This window comes from Pogona vitticeps, chromosome 11, assembly GCF_051106095.1.
Source record: "Pogona vitticeps strain Pit_001003342236 chromosome 11, PviZW2.1, whole genome shotgun sequence".
NCBI classification, from domain to species: Eukaryota; Metazoa; Chordata; class Lepidosauria; order Squamata; family Agamidae; genus Pogona; species Pogona vitticeps.
This window is the reverse complement of record NC_135793.1, coordinates 7,655,178-7,674,312: the sequence shown is the minus strand read 5'-3', so window position 1 is coordinate 7,674,312 and position 19,135 is coordinate 7,655,178. Positions and strand designations below refer to the sequence as shown.

At 43.9% G+C, this 19,135-nt stretch overlaps 1 protein-coding gene across 2 annotated transcripts in view; it reads right to left on the bottom strand.

Annotated features, from left to right (window-relative positions):
- The window catches only part of ZNF185 (zinc finger protein 185 with LIM domain), a 55,926-nt gene extending 47,471 nt beyond the window's left edge, over positions 1 to 8,455 (bottom strand). For both annotated transcript variants that reach the window (XM_072981082.2, XM_072981083.2), the window contains exon 1: positions 8,317 to 8,455. The gene's annotated coding sequence lies outside the window, so the exon portion shown is untranslated. The remainder of the gene's footprint in view (positions 1 to 8,316) is intronic.
- Between the last annotated feature and the right edge of the window lie 10,680 nt (positions 8,456 to 19,135).

The following is a 19,135-nucleotide window of genomic DNA, read 5'->3' as shown; positions in this document are numbered from 1 at the left end:
TAAAAGTCATCTAGACATACAGTCTTAAGGGTTTCCTTCATTATAACCAGCTCTGTCGTTCTCCACCCAATTTCTTCCTTCCTAAAGCCTTTTGGACGGAGATTTTCTCATCCGCCAAACAGGAAATTATGTCTTGTGCCAGTCTAGGGAACAGACATCTTGAACGGATTGATTTTTGTTCTTTTGTAACCCATTTTAGATCGTTTTTACAGAACAATTATGCAGAGCACGAGAAATTCCATTGCCAAGGACCAACCCAAGATAAACCAACAGGCTGTAGACATTTCACAGGCTAAAAAGAAGTGGTTCAAAATACTGTAATAATAATAATAATAATAATAATAATAATAATAATAATAATAATAATAATAATAATAATAATAATAATAATAATAATAATAATAATAATAATAATAATCCTGTTATCCTAATTTGTCCAAAATTTCATTGTTGATTTTAAAATGAGTTCTTTTAATCGCCATATAATGGCAACATTATTCTGAACAACAATCAATGTTGAGACATGTTACTTTGCTACTGTTGAGAAATGTTACTTTGTTACTGTAACTAACAAATCCCCAAATCTGACTTTAATCTGACTGGTAATTTTAGTAAAAAAATTTTTTTTAAAAATTAGATCTTTAACTGTTTGAAAGATTAATCATGGAATACATCTCAAGCTTCCTTAGCAATTTAATATTCGTAAATTTATTTTCTAACTGGCACCACTACTAATGATCCTAGACAGATATATCTTGGCGGTTGTCTGATCTTTGCATGGAAATCCTGCAAGGAGATTATGTCTGCACTACTTAATTAACAGATTTTAATTTCCCAGGGTGTACCATTTCATTTGGGGGGGGGGGCATCAGGCCCACATTAAATGAATGGTGGCTCTCACTTTCATTTGGATTAAAAGATCGTCGGGGTCGGAGTGGGGGCGACGATGCCCAAACTGTTGCAAAGTTTTGAATTTTTGGTTAAATTCCTCTAGTTGGTATACAAAACTATGGTAGGTGTACGGAGGTGGAGCTGGAAGCCCCGGTCAGAGAGCACTGCACATTGGGAGCCCAAACAGGCAAATATTTACAAAATGACTAAATAAGATCTAGTACTTTATCATAGGCCCAACCTGTTGATCCACTGATGTAAGGATGATTATAAAGGGGTTCAGTCTGCTAAAGTTGGCTTGTTTGGGTGTTCGGTTTTGTTTACAGTTCTGCTTAAGAGAGAGATCCTACACACATACAGAAAAGGCTTTCCTGCTCAGAATCTCGCTTTTCGTCTGAGCAACAAGAGATGATGAAGGGGGTGAGGGCTGCACGCTCTCTTCATCACATGTCTCGGCGGATTTTTTTTTTAATAAGGCTTGGGCGTAGCTCCTGTATGCCAAAAAAGGTGGTGCCCACCACCTCTATAGGATTAGTTTCATCGCTGGTTGGTGCCCATTGTAGGTGAATGACTGAAAGGCACAGTAGCCAACGTGTGTGTGTGTGCAGTATTCACACATGTGTGTACATGCACAGAAGCATTCACATTCACACAGAAACACACACAGAGGCAGACAGGTAAACATCCACACACAGAGTGGCCACTTGCCTCTGATAAAGAGGCAAGCAGGAATCAAGTGGCTCCGATCCAGAGTAAATGGCTAGGTTTAGGGCATCTGGACTGTTGTGTTTACTGCAGGACCGTTTTCAAGGAAGCCATGAGGGGAAAACACAACGCCAAACCACAACCCAAGTAGAAGATGTTATTATATCTGCTGTTGGTTTTATGTATCCTATACTTCCAACGGGTGAAAAACAAAGTATTTCAGAACACGGCAGCATCTAAATAGTCGCTGGGATTTCATCTCACCCGACACTCGGCCTTTTTGTCCCTTTTCTCTGCCGTTTTAAAGGAAATATTCTAGAACAGAAGCTTAATTCGTCTTCCCAAAAGGTCAAAATTACTCACTTCAGAAACTGTTGTATGTTTTCCCACACTGTGTTACAACCTCACGGTAGATTAAAAATAATTAAAGTAATAAAAAAAGCAAGAGGTGGGAACTGCAGAGGCATTTTGCTTGCTTCATCAGCAGGTCAAGAATGGTTTGGGCCCATTTGAACTGAGAAGGGCTTGAAGGGCACAGAAATTGGGTGGTCCAGAGTATCAGGATAAAGGAGACTTGGAAATCCAGATTTGGAAATCTATCCCTCCACTCCATCTTTCAAAAAATACACGCTGCCCAAAAATCTCATTAGGGCTTCACTCTGGGGTAGGAGAAATCACATAAGCTAAGGTAGCAGAATGGAGCTAATTAACAAGGTGCTGGTAGAGTGTCTGGTCACAAGCCAGTTGGACAGCCAGCACCTCGTTAATTAGCTGCAGTTTGCAGGTAATTAATCTCAGGTTAGAATCCGATCCAGAGTAAAATCTTGATAGGATTCTACACAGGGAAACCTCTAGCCTTCCTGAAGTGGGTGTATTCCAGCACCCAGCAGCTCAGGGCAACATAGTTGATAATGAGGGATGATGGGAATTGTAGTCCTATGACACTGGAAGAGTTGTGGATTCTGCACCCTGCCTTAGCAGTTCTATGGGAAGGAGAAATTGCTGTTACTGACACATTTGATGTGCCTCACCCCTCAGCTGGCAAGTGCAATTAGAGTTGTTACCTAATTAATTCCTAATGATTATTCACATTTTTTTGTTGTTGACCCTGATGTCAAGCTCCCATAATATAAAATCTTGGAAAAAATTATTTATTTAGACTACCACTCCCAGAATTATCCAAGGATCCCTCTATTCGGGGAGGAGTTATACCGGAGTTTTTACAACCTTGCATGCTGCCTCTAGCAGGTGTGGCTGGAAACAATCTTTCTTGGCTGGGGAGACTGCCAAGGTATCCAACACGAACCAATTGTTCCCTCCCGCCTCAGAATTCAGAGAGAGCCCTGCATCTCTGAGTGTTTGTTTCTCTCCTCAAGAGTTTGCTTAAGTCTCTTGTCGAAAGCAAACGTGTTTGTCAGTTTCCTGTTTGATTTGTTCAATTGTAAGTAATGACACCTTTTATTCTTTCTCTTACTAATGTCTCAGAGTGAGTTAACTGAGACTGGAAGTGCCACTTCATGAGAAAAGGAGAACCTGAAGCTATTCCACTCCGTGAACCCCTGCATTTTGATGCAGCTAAAGGAATTCAACCCACGTTCCAAACTCTGCGACAAGTTATGGTCCAAAAAGTTACTTTTCCATCATCTTCACGGAGGAACTGGCTGGTTCATCCTTGAAACCCCTTCCCAGAATAGAGAGGACTCAGGAGAGCAAGTAATCCATAATCTCTAGGCTGTAGGTAGTCACCTACACCATCCCCACCACAGGGATGCCAGAAGCCCAGATCCGAACCCCAGCCTCTGCAGTTAAAAACCTGAATCGTGTCTCAATGAGCCAATGGGGTTGATTTTATTGTTATTGTCAGGGATATTGGCCCTAGTCCCAAGTTTGAGTTTGTCTTTGCTATCAAGTCCCAAGATTTTTTCCCCAGGAAAAAAGGGAGGGGTGGGTGGGTTTCAGAGTCAAACATCAAGTCCAAGTCATTGAATGAAAAAACTCTGAGTCGAGTCGCCAATGCAACTCAAGCCCAACTCAACAAGTCCCACAACTCGAGGGCCCATCCCTTGTTATGACTATACGGCATAATAAGATATCCCAAACTAAAATACAATATCAAATCATACGGTACTTCCCATCAGTACAAAGCAGACTGAAACTCAAATTGCGGTTAAGTGTAAGTCTCTAATCCAATTACTGCAGTGATTTAATCATGTGTTTTCTGATTAAACAAGCCACTGCACAAAATTTTGCAACCTTAGCTGTAATTTCACTGGATGAATCAGAGGGGAGGAAAGTGATGGACCACATTCGGATGATGTTCTAAAATTGGGTTAAAAAAAGTAGATTGCACGAGTCTTTATAAAATGTGCAATACAGCAGGATCGGTTCAGCAGTTTCCGCCATACCAGATTAGCAAGAGCAAAAATGTTGATCGTAGGGGATGTGTGAGTATCTTCCCTCTAGAATAGCTGACGGCAATGGGATTAGGGTGGGGAGGAGCGTGAGACAAATGTTAAAACGTAAAAGAAATAAATAGATGAAAGATCTCTGCGTGTAAAAGGTATGACCCATTTTGTGCTAGGCCATAATTTATACCTATATCTCACCCAATCAATTAGAGATTTTGAAAGCCTCCATTCAGCATAAGTAGAAGAGATGATTTGGCAGCAATATTGCTACCCACAACTGAGCACTGCATCTGGATAACAACAGATGGATAGAAGAAGAATCTGCTATTCAGAGAGGTTGATAGAGAAGCACTAGGGGAAGCTTGAAGCTGTAAAGAGCAGAGGCTAGAATTGCTTATTACAGGTGAAATCACACATTAGAAGAAAAAAAGCCTATTACAATGTTTTCCCTCCAGTCACACAATTCCTTCAAAGCTCCATGTCTGAGCAATCTGATGTCCACATGATTTCTGTTTTTACCTCCTGATGATACATGTCAGCAAGCAAATTTGCAACATGCAGAGCCAGGCAACTTTGTGCCAGGGTAAACAGATGTCTTTTCCCTATAAAGGGAGCTTTGCTTCTAATAATGTATTAAATCTATCATACAGTTTGAGCCTGAGAGGCAAGTACACAGAGTCCATCATTTACTGGCAGTAGCTAGGCCTGGCTCTTGGAAACCCCACTTCTGACAACACAGTTTCTCTGTCACTACTGACAGAGGAGGAACAGCAAACATGGGGATTGTTTGGCGTGTGTGCATGCAGGCTTTTATCTCTGCATTGATATATGCAGGAACATAGATTGTGAAAAGTGGCATAAATCTCCAAATAATAATAATAAAGAGGAAGGAAGGAAGGAAGGAAGGAAGGAAGGAAGGAAGGAAGGAAGGAAGGAAGGAAGGAAGGAAGGAAGGAAGGAAGGAAGGAAGGAAGGAAGGAAGAAGCTGATGATGAATGGAAGGAAGGCAGGATGGACAGACGCCCTAAAGGAAGCCACAGGCTTGAGTTTGCAAGAACTGAGCTGTTGAGGACAAGACATTTAGGAGATCGGTCATTTGTAGGGTTGCCATAGGTCAACAGCAAAGACCAGCAAGGATCATGTTTAGATCCCAGCTCACTGGTGCAGTTACTGGGTGACCTCAGGCCTGTCACATATTCCCTATTTTGTGTCTCAGAAAAACCTACCCCACAGGGATGCTGCTAGCATAAAATAAATATTTGCACTGGGCAGAATGTGCCTGCGTCTCATCCGATGCTCCTTGGAGAGCCAGATAAGGCAATAAATAAAAGCAATGTAGTGTAATATGTACAAAAGTAAATGCAAGGGGGAGACATCCCAGTGGCTACTGGGAGAAAAAGGAAAGCAGGATTGGGTGATGGGGAACCCGCAGCTTCCCAGAACCTACTGGAGTAGATTTATCTCCCTGGTGCCTAACCATTAGTCATGCTGTCTGGGGCTCGTGGGATTTGAAGCGCATCAACAGTTGGAGGGCCACCGTTTCATTCTTGTGATAAAATCTCTGCCTGATCCAGCAGGGATGTTTCTTATGCTCCTGCGAAAGTCAATTAAAGTTGTGCCTGTGGCGCAACAGTTAAACAGTAGACGAGATTTTCTCTAAGCTGTGACAGGGATAGCTCTATAGTTTTGATGCTGAGCCAGAGGTTGGAAGTTCGATTCCCCTTTGGTGCCTCCTGGGAGAAGAGCCAGCCTGGGTGGCCTTGGGCCAGCTGCACAGTCCCAAGGCTGCCCCTAGAGGAAGGGAAGGGTAAAGCACTTCTGAGTGTTCTCTACCTGGAAAGCCCTGGAAAGAGTCACCATAAGTCAGAATGGACTTGATGGCACATGATTATTATATTATTATTAGCTCTTGGGATAGCTCAATAAGTTGAGTACCCAGGAGCTGAGAGTTCAATTCCCCCCTGTGCCTCCCAAGAGAAAGGTTAACCTATGTAGCTCTGGGCAAGCTGCACAGTCCCAGGGTTGCCCCTAGAGGAAGGGAAGGGTAAAGCACTTCTGAGCATTTTCTACCTAAAAAGACCTAAAAAGGGTCACCCTATGTCAGAAATGAACTGAAAGCTCGTGATGATTATTATACAACAGAGAAAACTTCCAAAAGGCAAAGAATCTACTGGCTTAAGAAGGTCCTAATAATCTATTTACTAACGCAAGTTGCAAAATAAGATACATACTTTATTGAATAACTCTTCGGACTATTCCAAAAGAAACCCCGCCAAAACAATTATATATTGACTCGTGGCTCAGAGAACAGAGGAAATCGGAGAACTATTTGCAGAATTGAAAACACGTGCAAACTTCCAAGCTTTGGAATTTAACAGGTGCAACTAGTCTGAGCACGGAGCAGGCACTGCTGCACCGTGTAGGTTTTAAAGGTAAGAGGGAGGGGGGGTGAGAGATGGAGAGACAGGCGGCAATCACACGAGGCAGCCCTAACGCTGCTGAACAAACAGGGATTGAAACGAAGCTGGCTAAGTGCTCAAAGCCCTGGGCTTAGATCAAATCACTCACAAAGATACATTTGGAGCGTCATAACATTCTGCTGATCTTTCCCCCCCCCTCATTAAAATTAAAAAAAAGTGAATTGCAACTTCTGGAAGACTTTGGTCTTTTAAAATGGATCGCAGCCTCTTCCCTCGACAGGCCACTCTACAGGCCAAAATATCTGTTGTTAAAAATTAAAAATGGGCTTCTAACGACCTCTAGTTTCTGCGGGGGAGGGCAGGTGAGCATTTTTTTTTGGCACTGTGAGTAGACCCCGGAGATTTAGGGGAGAACAAGACCCATCCAATGTTATTAAGATGGGCAAATCTGCCAGTTTCATTTTTCTCTCTCTCCCCCCCCCAAAAAAACATGAAATGGAGGCTGTCCTATTATGAGCACATAACTGGAAGGCAGGATTCTCTGGAAAAGACAATAATGGTGGGCAAAACAGAAGGTAGCAGGAAAAGAGGCAGGCCATGTACGAGATGGACTGACGCCCTAAAAGAAGCCACAGGATTGAGTTTGCAAGAGTTGAGGAGATCATATAGCAGCAGCAACAATGATATCCCATGCATAAAGTACGGTGCGGATAATTCTGATTAAAACTTAAATTAAATTCTTAGCATACACTAATCTAAACACACCTGAGCTTCCTGGATGGATAAGAGATACCGACATAAGGTATAAAACTCACCAGCGTTAAGACCGGGCACATGGAACTATTCAGTGGCTTTGTGAAAACTGCAGTTAGCTCAAACCACCCTTGGCGTACCCTTCCTTTTCCACCTTAAAATTCTCTGTACTACAGAATTCTTCTGTATAACACCCCATCATCTCCCAGTGAATCCTTATCCACCCTTGTACTAGAAAAAAAGTCACATTCCACAGAGACAAGCTATAATGTCACTGGTTTGAATCCCACCTCTCTCTTTTCCAGCGCGCATCTACTTCACATAATTGTTGTAAATACATTGCTGAGATTTTATAACTATATATGTGGGAAACTTAGACTGTGTTTTAAAAAAAATCACAGATGAATTCTTGACTGCAGGAATGTGGGGGTTGTAGTCAAAAGAGGCAAATCTTCTAAGATTTGCCCATGTCTGTATGATCCAACTGTCACCTTTATTCATCCCTGACTGTGGTCCTGCTTGATTTTATTTTATTAAATTTTTGGCCCCATCCACACAACAGCCCCAGCGGATATCATCCCTGTTGCTCATTATTGTTTGGCGCTATCGTCCGTTCTTATCATTGTGAGCCACTGACTTCCCTAGACATTTAAAGTGTTCCCTCTACGTCGTTACAAAATTGGCAGGCTTTCTTGCTAAAGACCACAACGTCCGGAACCCTTGAGTCGGCATCGCCTACAACGTTCCAATGCGACCTCTTTTGCCTGCTTTAGGAAGCTGTTGCAAGCAGATCACTGAAATTTACAGCAGCCTCTTAGAGCAGGGAAAAGAGGTCGCCTCTGAACCTCGGAGACGGTGCTGATGAAAGGATTCTGGAAGTTCTGGTCCATAGAAAGGAACTCTGCCAAGGTCTACCCATTCAGACCCAAGCCTGTACTTCAGAGCCAGATCAAGCTTTTCAGATCCACATCTACGGATGCAGCTTGACCCGAAGTCCTGGCTATGGGTCGTGGGAAAGGGTGTCCTCGTGGGTCTCTCCCATCCCAGATAAAGGCCTTTGTTTCCCAAGAAGGAAGGGGAACGCAAGCCACTCAAGGCAGCTGTGCTCTCTGCGAAAGCCCAACGGTGGTGGTACTCACCTCTCCTCTCTCAGCCCCCTCAGCAGAAGCGGCCCCTTTCCTCAGAGACCCCCAGGGTCATTTAAACAGGACCCCTCGGTGGCGGCTGGCAGTGGCACTCGCTTCTTCCCTTGTCCTGGCTTTCAGCAGCAGCCAGCGTGTGGGCAAGGCAGCGACATTCTCCCCAGCCTGGCTTGTCAAGAAAGGCCCTGCCTTGTTCTGGGCAGGAGCCAGCAATGTGGGTGGGTGCTTTTTGCCCTTCAGGGGATCAAACAGGTTCCTCCATCCGCAGAAGAGACAGGAAAAGAGAGAAAGAGAGAGGCACTCCCCCCCCTCTTCCACCCCCACCCCCCCTTCTTCACTTCAACCAGGAGGTGCCTCTCCCTGGGCACATTCTTCACATTCCCTGCCCGGTGTCACTCAAGCCCTCGTAGTCTTGACAAGGGAGGGTTAGAAACTGAGTCACCGCAGTTTTGCTTCCCACCGGAGCCCAGATGGGTGCCAGGTGGGTGTGGTGGGCGAGGAAACGAAAACCAGTCACCACCAGCAGCAGTGCATGGCATGGGATTTGCGCCATCTCATGCCCCTTACTGCCCATGCGCTGGGCAATTCTCATCACCCACCCCCTTCAAATGTCCAGGAAACACCCCCCTTTTGCATGGGTGTGAACACCAGATCTTTGTGTGTTTCTTCTACCCCCCCCCCAAAAAAAATTAAGCCTTTTTCCCTGGATGGTCTTTAGGGCGAGAGAGAACTCTATCACCTTATCGCACCTAGTTGAATCAACTGTATAACTTCTGTTCCAGGTTGTCCGGTTGGCAAGCAACTCCACACAGGCATGGCTTAAGGGGTTAGGGACCTGTTCTCCATCTTGCCGTAACCTGGTTTTCAACATTTCACAAAGAAATTCTTAGCAGCTTTTCTTACATCTTTGAGGGTTTTTTTCCCTTCTTTGTATGGAATCTAATATTTGTTTTGGACGAACTTTTTCTTTGTTTTGGAATTTGGAGACCGACTGATGGCTAATAAACGGGATACAGCTAGAAGCCTCCTTAAGTGCGACAAGCATTATAATTATTGGGTCCCCTTCTTGGAGCTGCTGAACCTCTAAGGTGGCCCATTTCATGGGCTGAGTGTGCATCAAGGCAGGCTAATCTGTTTCTGACAGCTTTTTATATAAGAACCTTGAAGTATAATTGACTGCCCTTTTGTTTCTTATTAACAGTCTCCTACCGAGCAGCAGCTAGAGGGCTTTGCTTGCTTCTTGTTCCCAAGAAGAGGGCGAATGATGCCGAAAGTCAAGAAGCTGGGTGTGGAAGTCAAAACATCTACCTGATGAAAGGAAATCAAACTGGTTTTTCCATAAGTCTCTTGGCTGAGCCTCCCTCTCGTTTCAACGGCAAGTGGCAAGAAGAATGCATTTCTCTTGCGAAGGGCAAGGATGATACTAAATCTGAGATCTTTCTGGGAAACCAGGAGAACCTCTATTGTTCATGCCATCAGAGCCCCCTTGCTTTTGCATCACCGGCCACCTTTCACCATGGGTTTCTAAACCTGTCTTGACATTGCACGGTTAAAGAGTTTGGCTATCCAGATGTTTTTTTTGGCAAGGAGTGAGTCTTAAAAATTCTCTGCATAGACAAGCAGGCACTAGAAACTTTCTCTCACAAGGTTCTAAGCACTTAATGGAACTGCAAATCGCAGGACGGTGCCATAACAATTAAAGTAGAATCAAACCATCATAATTGTATAATGGTGTAGGTAGCATTTATCTCCAGAGCACTACATTGGCATGTAATCCCTCACCTTTGATAGCTATGGCTAAAGGGGGTCTGGAGGGCTATTGTTCTAGAACAGTGGTTCTCAACCTTGGGTAATCCAGATGTTCTTGGACTAAAACTCCCAGAAGCTTTCACCACTTGCTGTGCTGGCCAGGATTTCTGGGAGCTGTAGTCCAAGAACATCTGGGGACCCAACATGGGGAAATGACTGTTCTGCAGCTTTTAATAGTACCGTTTTCAAAATATTCCCATACTTTTTAGCTTTTAAATATTGTCTTTTAATGATGGAAGCCACAGTAGGTCCTTTTGAAGAAGAAAGGTGGGGCAAAAATACTTTTAAAAAATAAATAAATGCCATAAAATATGCAGAAACAGGACATAAGAAGGATGAGTGGTTCTTACACAGAATGCTCTCATTCTTGAGTAGCGATTTCTTTGTTGCCACAGCCACAGAAAGTGCTGTACAAACTTCTAAAATGTTGTCAGGCCATTTCTTAAAATCGGCCAGCCGTACGCCAGCATCACTGAACCGTAGTCTCTGGTCCACTTTAACACATGCTTTGATCAATGCCCTACATTTTTATCCTATCTCAGACACTGCACTGTCTAACCATCCCAGTTGCCTAATGCAGAAGGCATTTTACTAGTCTTTGTTTTCAAACAATGCCTGAGGGAATGTTTTGCAAAATTCCTGTGGAGCTGTACCTCTGCCCTCATGGCTGGGGCAAGTGCAAGACCTTAAACATTATATCCTGCAGACACAGAGTGGATCTTAAGGCTCACATGGACTAGAACTCTCTAGCCATCAAAGTAATGATAACATCATAGTTTCAGAAATGGAATGTATTAACTACTGCTGGCAGATTGTTTTTTATGTTAGTTATCAAGTAACCATTTTCACTTTGTTTTCTTTTAAAACCAGGAAAAGCATTACTTCTGCTAGACCTAGTTTTGTTTAGGCATCCTTCAGTCTCGAGAGACTATGGAAACGTGCTCTGAATGGAGGACTTGGAACAACGTCTAGTGTGGCTGAGAAGGCCAATTCGAGAGTGACCGTCGCTTCCACACTGAAGACAAATGAAGTCTGTCCCCTGTCCAGCTCCCTGGTTTTGCTGCTTCCAGGACTGCCTATTTGCCTCTGCCTGCTGGACAAGGGTCTCTTCAAATTGGGAGAGGCCGTGATGCAACGCCTGCCTCCAGGCTGAATGCTCAGATGTCAGGGTTTCCCATCTGTTGAGGTCCATTCCTAAGGCCTTCAGATCCCGCTTGCAGATGTCCTTGTAACGCAGTTGGGGTCTCCCTCTGGGGTGATTTCCCTGCACTAATTCTCCATACAGGAGATCTTTTGGAATCCGACCATCAGCCATTCTCACGACATGCCCAAGCCAACGTAGACGTCGCTGTTTCAGTAATGGACCTAGTAGTCATTTGGCTATATTGTAGTATCAAGCTGAGCTTCAATTTTTGCTTCTTCGGACTTGAATGATGCTTATGCCGATAGGTTTTTAAGGAAACCTGATTGATATTATTCTGACTTTCTCTTATAGTCCCTAACTGCTTGTGCTGCATCACACTTTGGTCCAGGACATCCCCCTGAAGTATATCAAAGAATCCTGAAGATGTTATCAGACTACAAATCCCAGATTTTTAAGGCTGGAGCCATGGCAATTACAATGACATTGAACAAGTTTGACTATGTAATGTAGATACATTATATATCAGGGATAGGCAGAAGTTAGGTATAAATAAGAATTATGGCCTGTCAAGTCAATTATGACTTATGAGAACCCTTTCCGGGGTTTCCTAGGTATTTGCTACTGAGAAGGGTCCACCGTTCTCTTCTTCTGGGGGGGGGGTGCCCTGGGATTGTTCAGCTTGCCCAAGGCTACACAGGCTGGCTCTTCTCTTAGGAGGCACAGTGGGGAATTGAACACCCAACCTCTGGCTATGTAGCCGGCTACTTACCTCATCACAGGGATCACTTAACAGAGCTTTTTTAAATGAGCAAAGGTTTTTGGTTTCATAAATTAATGCTGAATTAGGGTTGCTACGTCCTTTTTCTGAGAGGCTTCTCACCTTTAAAACAAACACCGCAGCATAGCCCTCTCCATACTGAGAAATTAGATGGTGAAAATGAAGAAGAAACCAGATTCCATTTGATTGAGAAGAATTATCAAAAAGAAAGAAAGAAACCCATTAAAGCAAAGAAGGGAGAAAACTTGGCATTTCCTCCCATCCCATTTAGCTGAACTGGGAGAAAGTAAGTCTAACCCCAAATCTCGTCTAAAGTCATGAAACACATCGGCCACTCTCTGTGTGCCTCACCTACCTCAGTGGGTTGTAACAAATCTAAATTGTGGAGAGAAAAAAGATCTATATGCGGTAGACGAAACTCACTGGAGAAAAGGTGGGATATAAACCTGACTCATAAATAAATACAAAAGCATATATGCATTTAAATTTCTTGTGAATATGGTGGGATTGAGAGAAAGATGTCTCTTGATGATCTTAGCTTGGACCCCAGTTGTTGAGTGCTTGGTAGGTTAAAATCTTTGAATTCTGCCTGGAAATGGATCGGCAGCCCGTGGAGTTGCTGTAACAGGATATGTATACATGTGTATACATTTTAAATATATATATATATGTTCAAAGACAGGCTTCCCTCGCCCATAACTCTCCCAACGCACCTTGCATTTTTCAAGGGGCGGAGGATTGTAGCCACTACCTTGTTTTAGACCAATTCCCACCAACATGGAGGAACTACACATTCTTTTGCAGCCCAAAGACTAAAAAAAAACAACAGCAACAACACAACAGCCTCATCTTTGCCCGGTCTGCACACGGGTGTGGCCCGGGAGAGAGCTTGGCAGTAGCTTTTTCTTTTTTTAAAAGACTGAAGGGAATCCCTTGCATGACAAAGATTTACATCATGCCGGTTCCTCTGGTATGTCCTGCTGACCTCACCCTTCCCTCTCTCATGCCCTGCTACCAACCAAGCGTGCAGCCTCTAACTTTTGCTGTGATGAACTGTTTTGCCATGCAGAACTACTGGGAGGAAGCGAGAAAGCACAATAGAAAAGGATTAAGAGCTAGCGAACTCTTCCAAAGTTGTAATTGAGACAGACACTCAATATGCAAACAGGTCTTTAACCTGTTAATTGTTTTCTACCAATTTTTCATTATCTTTTTCCGGGATGCAGATGGTTTTGCTAATATCCCTAAGATCAGGAACCTCAGATTCCAGTCCATTGTCTCTTCCTACAGGTACCAACCACGTTCATTCATGTGTTTGTTCCTCGGAATCGAGATTATCAGCCTCAAACAGTTGTTGCTTCTCATTTACATCGAGCGCTTGAACATCATTGATATGAGACTAGCTGTAGTGGGCGAAATCCTGTTGCTTAGCATAGCCAGTCAGACTAGAGTAGGCCCAATGAATGAGGGGGGATTCGGTGGGTCAACTCCTCCGTAAGTTCCATTGATTCACATGGTCCTACTCTAGTGTTGACTTACTTTGGCTAATTCCAATCAATTGAGCTCACAGAAGAATTGGTTCACCAAATCCCCATGGATTTCATAGGCTTCCTCTAGGGCAATTTACTCTGCTACACAACAGGGGTTGGGTTCAGATTGCTTGCTTAGAATCCTGGCACAGCCCTCAGTAAGTTATTGCCTTCAGATTAATGGGAACATGCATTGTTGTTCTTCCTCACACGTGCTCCTTGTTGCTTATGGCTCACAGAGGCCCATTTAGTATGGGTGCAAGCGATCAGAAGGGAGTCAAGTCAAAAGCAGCCGTTTTCCCATGTACCAAGATAAAGTATGTGCTATAACCTTTAGATTTTTTTTGTCTTTCCCCTTTCTAACAACATAGCAAAGTATATTTTTTAAACCCACAAAATACTACAGTAGTCATAGCAGGTGTAACTCAATAGATTGTTGGAGTTTTTGCAACCTCGCATGCTGCCTTTAGTAAGTTTGGCTGGGAGGGACCTCTGTGGGCTGGGGTGACTGTCAATCTATCTGGCAGCAACCAATCATTCCTTCCCTGCCTCCGAATTCAAACAGGGCCCCGCCTCTCTTCTCAGTACTTTCCCCCTCTCTAGAGTCTATTGAACTCTGTTGCTGAAAGCAGTCATGTTTGTCAGTTTGCTGTTTCATCTGTTCAGTTGTAATGAAACCTTTTATTCTTTAGCTTATGTCTCAGAGTGAGCGATTACTGCAAGTACCTGTAAGTGCCAGTTAATGAGGAAAGGGGTGGACTACACTGGAGAACCTGAGGTTATTCCGTGCATCTGTTGCGCAGCCAGATGAATTTAACCAAAAACACAAAACTGGGCAACAGGTATTTCGTTGCCTGAGGCAATCACAGAGCCGAGTATCCAAGGCCAGTCAGTTTATTTTGTCCAGGGGTCCCAGAGGCAAACCTCATATTCCTTGGCTATAGAACAGAACCCTAACCCTTTCAATAACAAGCAATTTGCTACTGTTCCACAATACCTCAGACCAGCTGCTGCAGGAAGCCACTTCCTCCAGTCTATGGTCAGGGTGTGGGAAGAGGTGAGAAAAAACGGTTCTGTTTTCGGACGGCTCCGCTGAAGATCATGAAACCTTTGTCTTTCTAAACAGCTGAGAGAAACAACCAAGGGCGCGGCAGGGTCAGACACCGATTAAGGAGCCTGACAGCTTTGCCGGTTTTAGCCACAGAATTTGATGACGGAGGGAGTCGTGGCAAAGAACAGGCGTTGCCCCCTGGGCGTAATCCTCACCCCACACGAGCCCGGGAGTCACACCTTGCCAGGAGGTGAGTGCTCAATTTCAACACACCTGAGCAAGGAAGGACAGCGGGGAGCAGTTTCTGCAGAGTGTAGGAAGTTAAACAGCTAGGAAGTTAAAGTTTTGGGTTGTCTTTTTTTTTAAAGAAAGACTAGTTTCTTCTAATTTTTTCTAAATTTTATTTTTAAGGTACACCCCTCCCCGCCCAAAAAGGTAATATACACAAACCCAAAAACAACACAACCTATGCAATCACAAAAACAGGAGGGCCTGGCGTGCTCTGGTCCATGGGGTCATGAAGAGTCAGACACAACTTAACGACTAAACCACAACAATAGATCTATGGGTAGATGGTTGCTTTTACACAGGTTCCATAAAAAGTGATGTCAAACCTAGACATCTTAAAAAGCAGAGACATCACCCTGCCGACAAAGGTCCGCATAGTCAAAAGCTGTGGTTTTTCCAGTAGCGATGTATGGAAGTGAGAGCTGGACCATAAAGAAGGCTGAGCACCGAAGAATTGATGCTTTTGAATTGTGGTGCTGGAGGAAACTCTTGAGGAGTCTTGAGGACTGCAAGGAGAACAAACCTATCCATTCTGAAGGAAATCAATCCTGAGTGCTCTCTGGAAGGACAGATCCTGAAGATGAGGCTCCAATACTTTGGCCATCTCATGAGAAGAGAAGACTCCCTGGAAAAGCCCCTGATGTTGGGAAAGTGTGAGGGCAAGAGGAGAAGGGGACGACAGAGGACAAAATGGTTGGACAGTGTCATCGAAGTGACCAACATGACTTTAACCAAACTCCAGGAGGCAGTGGAAGACAGGAGGGCCTGGCGTGCTCTGGTCCATGGGGTCATGGAGTCAAACACGATTAAACACCAACAACAAAGACTCCCCAGATATCCCTGAAAATACTCTTATTTATCAACCCCTTTTAATGTTGATATCACATTATCTGAATTCCATACATCTTTCTACCAATCATTTAGTGGAACAATCACGCTTTACTTTCCGATTCTTTGCTATCATTAATCTTGCCACTGTTAATAAATTTGGAATTCATTCTTTCACGGTCCAATCCCATTGTTCCCTATCAGGAAGCCATGTTTTGTTTTTAAGATGTTTGTAATCTCGCTCCTTCTATGAGTTCAATATATTTGTTTAATGCTTTAAAAAAATTGTAGCAATTTATTATTTGTGTGTTTTTTACTTTGTTTCTTTTAATACTATAAGCTGCTTGGATCCTCTGTGCTTTGGAGTTTAGGAAGTGGGATGGAAAGACATGGAAATAACAGCTAATACATATGCTTGCGCATGCCCACGCATCCTCCACCACCACCCCATTTCTCTTGTCTTTCCCAACTCAACCTCCCCATGCACTCACTTTCTCTCCAAAGTCTAGAAGGGTGGAAAAGGAGGGAAAGAGATTGAAGTTTGCCACATCATTGTGGTCAGGCTGTCATCATTAGGGATCCCTGGATTCCTGTTTGATCCAGGAGGAGATGGAGTGTGTGTGGGTTTTGGGGTGGGGGACCCACCAATAACCTGCCCCATAGCGAGGCAAGGTGGGTTTCTTGTTTAAGGTAACGGAGTCTTACCTAGACAGGGAGCAGGAAATCATCACCTCTGAATTCAGTCAAATTTAATTCCTTGTAGCTTCTAGCTTCCAGTTGGATAGAGAATTTAATCATTACAGGGACGCTGAAAACAGCAGCAACTGCAACTTTTTAAAACCAGTGAAAAGCTGCTCATTTGGTGCGTTCAGGGTTTTTCTGTCACATTTGTGTTGTCTGTGTGGGCAGAGAGACAGACATTCCTTCCTCTCTTTAGATGGCAGATTTTAGGTGTCCAGGAATGGCAGGAAACTGTAAAATTCTTAATATATATTTTAATTGCAATATTATTTCTATAGAAGTACTGTATACAGAATTATGGCTGATGTGCACCATCTAGAGGCAAAACTTGATGATGCGCCAAAAAAGTTGCTGACAATGTTTAATAATTGTGCGCCATCGAGTCAAAACCATCCCTTTCCAGATTTTTCTTGGTAGTAATTATGCAATAGTGGTTTACCCTTCCCTTCCTCTAGGGGGCACCCTTGAGACTGTCCAGCTAGCCCAAGGCTACGCAGGCTGGTTCTTCTTCCAGGAGGCACAGCGGGGAATTGAACTCCCAACCTCCGGCTCTGTAGCCAGATACCTTAAGCAGTTTATAATGACCGTAAGTCAAAAACAATTTTGACTTATGGTGACCCCTTTCTGAGTTTTCCAGGTAGAGCATACTCAGAAGTGACTTGGCATTCCCTAAATTACTGAGTTATTCAGCTAGCTTGATTATTATTACTACGGGGCTTTTCATGCAAAAATTAAGACACGTTTTTTCTTTGAACTGTATCAGGAATATGCATAGAGGGCTTGCATTATAACTGTGCAAGTTCTCGAAAGCACTGCATGGAACCAAGTTCTGGGGCACAGTCCAGAAAACTGCTTTCCTGGAGCTTACTCCTTAGTAGAGATGTCCAAAACTGGGCTGTACATTACATGCGTGATCCGAAAGTGGAGAGGAATTACCTCCAGTCTACAACTGGTTCCACCCACTTTGCTTTGGTCTCCTCTTGCAGCTTCCACCTCAGCCTTAGCTGGAATATGGCTCTCCAGATCATTCCCAAACCGGAATTTGCCACCCTCGGGGGCCAAAACGCGTTCTCCATTCTTGCACTCTACAGCAATTGACATGCCTGCCGGCACTGGAAATGGACCACAGGATAGTCACCTGTCCACAGTGAGCTGAGCCAAGGATTTTGAGGAAAAGGAACACACAAGAGATGAAATTTTGCAAACAGGAAGGCTTTCTTTTCCCCGTTGTATTCTTTATCTGTACAAAGCATCTCCTGCTTTTATAGAAGAATTCCAAGGTATCTGTCAATTGTAGCAATCTACAGTAGTATTAGTTTGGACAATATTACGACGTATCCTAAGAGTGTGTTTACATTACCCACCTGTATCAGTTTGATACCCCTGTTATGGTTTCCTTCTAAATAATCCTGGGATTTTTCATCCGAGATCCTCAGAATTCTCTCCTCAAATTTGAAGTGGCATCAAGCAGCTACAATCAGGGACTGCAAAAACACTCACTGTAGCTCCCAGATTTGGAAAACCGAGATACACATCCATCATTCCCTCCCGTCTCTGAATTCAAGCAGAGACCCACCTCTCTACTGAATTCCCTTTTCCCCTTCTTTAGTCTGTTGGAAGCCATTCTTAGCTTGCTGTTGATCTGTTTGCAATTGTAAGTAATGAATTTTTTTTTTATTTTTCTTCTACAAATGTCTCAGGAGTTATTGAGATTTTAAGTATCTGTTGATGAGACAGCAATAGACTATCTGGAGAACATGTCGCTATTCTCCCATGTGGGCCTCTGTGCTTCTATTGTGGAGCGCAAAGGAATTTTACCCAGAAATTCGTAACAGAGGATAAGAGTGATTTCTGCTTTTTAAAGAACAGCCCTATGAAATGGTTTTGTTAGAAACAGTAAAAAGTCTCAAAAGCAGGAGTGGGGAAAGGCAGACTATTTGGACGCTGCTGGAGTGCAGCTGCCCAAATTACTGAAACACCGACATCTATGTTGGCTTGAGCATGTTGTGAGAATGGCTGATGGTCGGATTCCAAAAGATATCCTATATGGAGACTTAGTGAAGGGAAATCGCCCCCGAGGGAGACCACAGCTGCGATACAAGGAGATCTGCAAGCGGGATCTGAAGGCCTTAGGAATGGACCTCAACAGATGGGGAAACCCTGACCTCTGAGCGTTCAGCCTGGAGGCAGGCGGTGCATCATGGCCTCTCCCAATTTGAAGAGATCCTTGTCCAGCAGGCCGAGGCAAAGAGGCAGTCCTGGAAGCAGCAAAACTGGGGAGCTGGACAGGGGACAGATTGTATTTGTCTTCAGTATGGAAGGGACTGTCACTCTCGAATTGGCCTCGTCAGCCACACTAGACGGTGGTCAATGTCCTCTATTCAGTGCACATTCCCATAATCTCTGGAGACTGAAGGATGCCTACTGGACTGCAGCTGCCAGGATTCCTTACCATTGGCTGTCCTGGCAAGGTCATGATCAGGAATCCTTTGTTTTGTACCCTTGCCAAAATCTCACTACACCAGAGCCCCAGACAATTGTTCTGGGCTTCCCTTTCTTTGCCCAATTAAAGGACAATCTCTTTCAGAAGCCATGAGATAGCTCAAGACACCAGAACAAATTCAAGGGCAGAGGAAGAAAGCCTTTGA